The 7819-nt window shown below is 38.3% G+C and overlaps 1 long non-coding RNA gene across 1 annotated transcript; it reads right to left on the reverse strand.

The window, feature by feature from the left end:
- Nucleotides 1-1748: 1748 nt before the first annotated feature.
- Nucleotides 1749-6557, reverse strand: LOC136686610 (uncharacterized). The gene is made up of 3 exons (XR_010800337.1): nucleotides 6529-6557; nucleotides 2550-2623; nucleotides 1749-2197 (listed from the first exon to the last, which is right to left on the reverse strand). It is a non-coding gene; the product is annotated as an uncharacterized lncRNA (long non-coding RNA).
- Nucleotides 6558-7819: the final 1262 nt, after the last annotated feature.

The raw sequence follows: 7819 nt of genomic DNA on the forward strand, positions 1-7819 counted from the left end.
TGAAATAAAAGTGTGTGTGTTTAGTATTTGCAGGACTTACCATAAATTGCACTGAAATCTCTGCAGTAGTACGGTTACGCAGCAGGTAGTGTCGCATTCACACAGCTCCAAGGTCCTGGGGTTGAAGGTTCGAGCGCCGCTCTGGGTGGGTGACTGTGAGGAGTTTGGTGTGTTCTCCCTGTGTCTGTGTGGGTTTCCTCAGGGTACTCCACTTACTTTCTCAAAAACGCATGCTGGTATGTGGACTGGCGACTTCAAAGTGTCCAGTGTAAGTGAGTGTGTGTCGCCCTGCAAGGTACTGGCGCAACTCCGAGGTGTGTTTCCCACCTTGCACCCACTGATTCCCTGTAGGCTACAGACACGCTGCAACCCTTGATTGCCGACAATGAATGAATTTATCTCTGGAAAAAAGAATATGTTCCTTATTGTGATGGTTCTACACTTTGGAACATTGTAAAACTTTACCTTGAAATACCATCTGTTTGAAAAGATCTACACAAAATAATATCTGCAAAAAATTCTTAAAATCAAGAGGAGAAAGAATGTGTTGGGAAGTAAAAACATACTTTTTTCAGTTACGTTATACTTATTTTCATTTGCATTATGCCAGCCTTTGCTTTCATTTTGTTTTTGTGGATTTTGTTGATAAGGACTTTTACTTCTGGAATCTCTCATTTGCTTCTGCATTCTGACACAGGTTTCAAGGGTGGGTTCACCTTTATATCTATATTGTTCACTGAGGAGGTGCTCTGAAACCTCCTCTGGGACCTGGCCATAAACAGCAGCAAGTACATTTAATTTCAGCATTAATAATTCCATATAAACATTATAATTAATAGCTGAAAGATCTGTAGATATTGCAGATGCTCATATTTCTTGATGGGTGCTCTGAAATGTTGACCTTGTCACGCCCACCCCTACAATCAACAAGCTATCTTCCAATACAGGTAAATTGAATTTTAGCATTAAACAGCTAATACAAACATTACAGTTGATTTTTAGTCTGTAGATGATTATATTTCTTCCCTACGTGTCTCGCTCCAACTGACTAGAATTTTAAAAACTTCATGTTAGTGAAGTGTGCTGAATATTTATGGTCATGCTTAATGTAGTTATTATACTGTCTAGAAGAAGTGTTACAAAATTTCTTGTGTTATCAAGAAGTATTTATGACACTAACGTGAGACAAGCACCATGATTGGAAATAAATAACATGTTACACTAAATAACTGTCACGCCCTGGTCCTGTCATGTCTGTTTTCCCAGACATGTGCTTTTGCACATGGTTCTGTTTATTTTGGTTCCTGTCTCCGCTCTAGTCCCACCTTAGCTCCACCTCCTCATTGTGCCTCCTTTGTAGTCCTGCCCCTTCGTTATCTGTTCCAGGTGTCCCTTGTTTGTGTTGTACATTCAAGTTCCTTTGTGTGACTCCTACTTTGTTGAACATTCCACATTCGTTTGTCTGTCTCTGGTCTGTTTGTCTCATCTGTTCCTCATCCTTGTCCCTATCAAGTCAGTTTGCGTCTCTGTAGTTTGTTTCTCTGGTCTGTTAGTGTTTCCTTGCCTGTGTTTTGTGTACTTGTGTGGTTTCTGTCTGTAGTCTATTAGTTCTCCCTGTTCAGGTTTCTGTATAAGCTCTTTGTCAAGGTTTGTCTCTTAGCTATCTGTCTGTCTAGTTCCCTCTGTTTAGGTTTAGTCTGTATCTGTCTGTTTAGTCTAGGTCTCTGTTTAAGTCTCTCTGTCCAGGTCATTCTGTCTAGGTCTTTGTTGTGAAGTATATGAAAATGAAGTAGAATTTAATGTCTACATGGGCATATGTTATTAAGTGGGTGCAGTACATAGGATGACCCATTGTTCTTAAATTTTTGCCTATACAGGGTTTTGTCTCTGTGTGAATGGGATGTTGGGTAAGCTTACCTGGAGTTAGCAAGACAAGATGTCCTTACCAGTTATCTCTGTTTACCAGGACAGGAAATGAAGTAAACAAAAACTATAGTGTTCATCATATGTTGACACATACCAACCTATATAAGCTATACCTGCAGTTAACATGTGAGAAGATATTGGCTAACTTCTCAGCAAGCTGTCCATTGGGGCTTGTTAAGATGCTGTTCTTTTCATTGTAATAAACCTAATTATTTTGCAATAAAAGAATGGCGTCAGCGTAGAGGTCTTTTTCAGCGTCTTCTTCACAATACTGAAATTAAATACAGTTATTTAAATAAAGTTTGTGTCATTGCATTTGAGTCCGCTTCCATCAGTCAACCCGGTCCTGACAATAACATGCTACACACTAAACACTGATATATTTGATCCTATATTTAGTTGATACATTTGTGTAAGCTAAAAGGCTTAAATGCTAAAAATGTATAACTTAATGGTCATTATGATCCAAAAACATAAAAGTAAATTAAATGGTGTTCTCTGATTTTGCACACTATTTTACAGATTATTAATACAATGGATCTAATTACTTTTCATGATCGAACATTCACACCTGTGGGGTTTTACTCTCTTAACTGGAGCTATCAAATGATATTGCAACTCACCAGGCAGATCTTTGAGAGGTTCAAGCTCCATTACATTCAGTGGCAGTCCCCTTACAGCTGTAGCCCTCCAATGTCTGTTGTTTGCAAGGTGGAAGGATATTGCATTCTGTATTTTTGCACTTAATATAACTTTAAAACTCCATTTACAGTAGACCAGGGATGTTCTCATGTCTCCAAGGTCTCTGGTCTTTGAACTGTATAATTTGATTTGTGTGTTGGTATGCTGGCAGCATGGTGGCAGGGACCTGGAGGTTGTGGGTTCGATTCCTGCTCCGGGTGACTGACTGTGAGGAGTTTGGTGCGTTCTCCTTGTGTCCGCATGGGTTCCTACGGGTGCTCTAGTTTCCTCCCAAGGTCCAAAAACACACGTGTCAAGTGTCTATCGGTGTGAGTGAATGTGTGTGTGTCTGTGTTGCCCTGTGAAGGACTGATGCCCCCTCAAGGGTGTATTCCTGACTTGCGCCCAATGATTCCAGGTAGTCTCTGGACTCACAGTGACCCTGAACTGAATCAGCGGTTACAGATAATGAATGAATGAATGTTGGTATGCTATCAATATACATGATTCTTTTCTGTAAAACTGTTAGCAAATGCTTAATTACCATGTCAAATAATGAGCAGGTCAATGCAAGTGGAATTTTTCAGTGTGAAAATAGAAAACATACCACAGTTTAATTTTTGCCTCAACCACCATTATGCTGCATCTTGTGAAAAAAATATATATATCAGAGGAAACCAGGATCAATGTATGAGGGATAAAACATAAAGCAATCCCTGTCTTGTGAATTAACATAACTGTCTTTATGAGTATTTCACATATAACATATTTTGCAGAAAGTTCATTTTGAGTGACTTCTCAGATTACAATAAAGGACTAAACAGAATGCTTTTTTTTCTTAGACTGTTTCCAGAAAATGTTACATTATTATAATTCTGTTAATGTAAAAAATGATTTTACTGTTTGTTGTTTGAAGTGGTGCTTTTTGAACCATTTTGTATCCCAACTAATGATCAATTCTCAAAACTGTGTGAAATGCCATAGATGCCAAAATAATTACCAGTTCATTCATTGACACATTTATGTCAGCCCTTTGAGCCAGGAAAATTTGTGCTTGTGTGCTTATTTTTGGGTTTAGAACAGGATCAGTGAGAGTCTGCAAGTCACAGGTTACTGAATCCAATTCAGGGTCACGGTGGGTCCAGAGCCTACCTGGAATCATTGGGCGCAAGGCAGGAATACACCCTGGCAACAGGGCAACACACACTCACACCTACGGTCACATTTGAGTCGCCAATCAACCTACCAACGTGTTTTTGGACTGTGGGAGGAAACTGGAGGGAGGAAACCCACGCAGACACGGGGAGAACACACCAACTCTTCACTCTTCACAGACACCCGGAGTGGGAATCGAACCCACAACCTCCAGGTCCCTGGAGCTGTGTGTCTGCGACACTACTGAATGAATATTTGTAATTTGCATGCTATACAGTTGTTCTAAAATAATTTCTAAAAATTATAGAGCTAATATAAATAATTAGGCTTAAACTGAATGTTTTAAACACCATTATACATATATGAGAGCATATAGAATTTTGGGGAAATAAGCATTTTGAAAGAAATAATAAAATGAGACATGTCGTGGGAAAAAATTTTATTACTTTGTGTATGTTGACAAATATCCTTAAATGATGATTAGTTAAATTAGCATACTCATTGTGTGAAATCCTGTACCCTATATGCATTTATATGAATGACTAACCAGCATTTACATTATGTATTACTTACACATGTAGTTAAACATTTTTGCTTGATTCTGCACTACTAACTCATATGATAATTACTCCTAAAGACATATTATAAGCTAACTTCACTATATGGCATGATAACTTGATATTTACACATTTTTCAATCTTAACGTCTAACAGATGTGCACTCCAGGATTGTAACACACTGACATCATAGTGTTGGTCACGGAGGCGCTGATCTGTAGCTTCTGTTTGTGGCCTTGAAGTGCATTTCTGACTCCCTACATTTTAGTTTCTTGGGAAAAGAGTGCTGGGAAGAGAGGCCCATTGTCAGCCTGGCCAGATAAAGAATGTCTTCAGGGTCACAACAGGCACCTGAATATTGCACGTGAAGAGCTGAGTACTAACACGTGAAATTATGCATATTAATATACGCTAATCAGCCAGAAAACGCCTCACCACCAGGATATACGTCATCTGGGGTATAACTGTTGGAGTCAGATCATGTGAGGTCAGAGCTTCACTTGGGAGGGGTATCACACTGTTCTCAATGTGTTAGTTCTCCTAGATCCAGTATTGTTAAATAAATACTTTGATTTGCTTTGAACTTCGCTCGACTGGTGTCTGCGACTCTCTCGTGACGGACACGCCTCCCCCGAAGAGGGAGGGTGTATTTTTGGACCTTTTTGTTATTTTCTCATGAGTTGGTAAATTTTAAATACTTTGAGAACGGTCCAAAGAACATTTTTATCTTCAGACAGAACAATTTAATATGTGCTTTTATAGACTATAGGTGAAAACAGCATAGCGCTTGGAGCAGGTGCTATCAGTAGGTGCTGTTAAACAATGTTTTAGGACTCTAAAGATGCGAAGATCAGCCATGTCATTTTCCTTAAGCTATGCTAAATCTATTTATGCCTCTAGATTTTTTTTTTCTTCTAAACAAACTACATTTACACAAATTTGTAAACCGTGGAATATTATGTAGTTTACACATGGTAATTTTTCAGTTTCAGATTTTCAGGTATTAATTATTTTACGAAGCTAAATGACGCATCACCACTTGCTGCTTTGAGAACCACTGGCTTAGGACATTCATTCATTCATTGTCTGTAACCACTTATCCAATTGAGGGTCACGATGGGGCCAGAGCCTACTCAGAATCACAGGGCACAAGGCAGGAACACACCCTGGAAAGGGCTAGCTTAGAACAAGGATGTGATAATTACTTCGAGAATGCATTTTATTATCATTTACATTTCCATGCAAACTTGATCTGTCTTTAATGACAATCCCACCTATGTTTGTGAAATATCCTATGTGATACAACGTTTTTCACAGATATATATCAGCGCTAACATTTCTTTGATGTGAGTACATGGCTCCAGTTGCTCAGTCTTACAAGCACTTCAGGAGAAAAAGATAATATCCAAGTGAGATTCCCAGTTTGGTTTCATATTTTTAGTACTGGTGATAAGTGAATGTTCATGGTAGAACAAATATGTTTAATGCTATAGAATTTACTGCATAAAAATGCTTGTTCTGACTAATGCTTTTAGATAATAAACATGATATGCTTTTCTCATTCTACACATATAACTATTTTTAGTACAATTTTAAATAAGAGAAATACTGACTGAAGTTTAATTTTCAGTTGTGTATGTGCTCATGTGAATCTAGGATAACAATGAAAATATTTACTGTCCCAAAGAACCAGAAGTTAAAAAAAGCGCAGGAAAATATGATTACAATCTTGAATAAACAGTAAGAATCATAAATTAATTGTTATACTGGCAACTCCAATCACAATCCATTTATTCAATTAAAAGCCTTCATATTTGAATCAAACATGATTTCAATATATAGAAACACATTAAGGCAATGTTATTTTCAAAACAAACACACGTATGTATGTGTATATAATCTGTCATAGCACGACTAGCTGGATCTTAATTAATATCTATAAACAACGTACAGGAACCTTCTGAAGCAGTTACTTATTGTTCTTGTTTCACCAATAAACAACTGTCACTGTTGAAGGACGAATACAAGAAATTGTAACTGGATGCTAGCTAATAATTCTGGCTGACGCTTAACCTGATAACTGACAAACCGACACAGGTTTAGTTCTGATTAAAGCTCATATTTAGCTAACATACCAATTCATTAATCATATGTAAGTTGTTGTATTCAAATCAAATGATATTTAAAGAAGTTTTTGTCGTGTACTTACAGAGAATTCTTGGCGCAGCTGAAGAAACCGTTAAAAACCGGATTAAACTGGAAAGGTCCACAGCTCCAGCTGCCAGCTCGCGCACGGGTTCAACAGTGCTTATGCGCAGGCGCCGTGTCTTCATTAATTGAGACTTACTTAGCCTCTACCAAAGTCATTTATAGTTTGGTTATTTGTTATTATTTTTTTAACGTCTCTCCTTTTTCACACGTTAACACTCATACACATCTCTCTCTCATACACACACAGAATGTGATGCAATATGAACCCACCGTCCCATTGCCCCCTCCCAGCTGAAAGACCGCCGCGCACAAATGTGAAACCCACATGCAGTGATTTACCGGACACACCACAAGTTTGTTTCGGGTTTATAGGTTGTCATGCACCGTGATAAGTGACGGTCAGGGGACCACAAGCGCACGTTCTCTAAATGTAACAAATATAACGTTACTCGAGGGAACGTTCCGTAACGTCCCAGGAATGGGTGTTTGGGAACGTGCGATTAGTTCTAGAATAGGACGTGTTGCGGACGTCCATAAAGTCCTAGAAACGTCCTACAGCGAACGTTGCAAATGTACCAAAACAGGACGTCGTTGTTTGCTGGGATCTGAGACGGTCTGTGTTCGTCAGCGAATTCAAGCTGTAACTTACTGCTGTGGCCACAAGGCTACGCTCTTATTCAGAGAAACTCACAAAAGGCCTTGTCATTACCTGAGAACACCCGACGCTGAATATTAGGTTTATAGTTACCAAATTCGAATAATTAAAATACACTGCCTGTTTTTTTTTTATCAAATTGTGTATACTCTTTTAGATTAAATTCTTAGAAAACCTTACAACCTGAATGCATTTATGACTTATTCTGCAGTAAACAATAATTAACTAATGTTTTATACTCAAGCACATGTAATCTCATTTACTATTACTAAAGAGTACACTCATTGTTAACCTACCTTTTAGAAACAAAACTCATATCACTGTACCACAAAAAAGACAGACAAAGTAGAAATCTTAATATTATTAAACCGCTATGTATTGTGGGATATTAGTCCATAAGTAGTGTACACTGGATTGTTCGCTGGATTTACGGTGCATTGTGGGTCATAATCTAGTGTACTATATAGGGAATCAAATCGTTCACCAGTGAATAGGGAGCGATTTCAGACACAGCTCTGGTGTACGCAGCATTCATGACTCTGGCGGAAAGTTTTGGGGAATGTCCATTTCTTCGTGCATTACGCGGTTTGCTCATGTTTTTTACGAATGTTTCATGAATGAGGCCCAGTGTTCG

Source organism: Hoplias malabaricus, chromosome 2, assembly GCF_029633855.1.
Source record: "Hoplias malabaricus isolate fHopMal1 chromosome 2, fHopMal1.hap1, whole genome shotgun sequence".
NCBI lineage: Eukaryota > Metazoa > Chordata > Actinopteri > Characiformes > Erythrinidae > Hoplias > Hoplias malabaricus.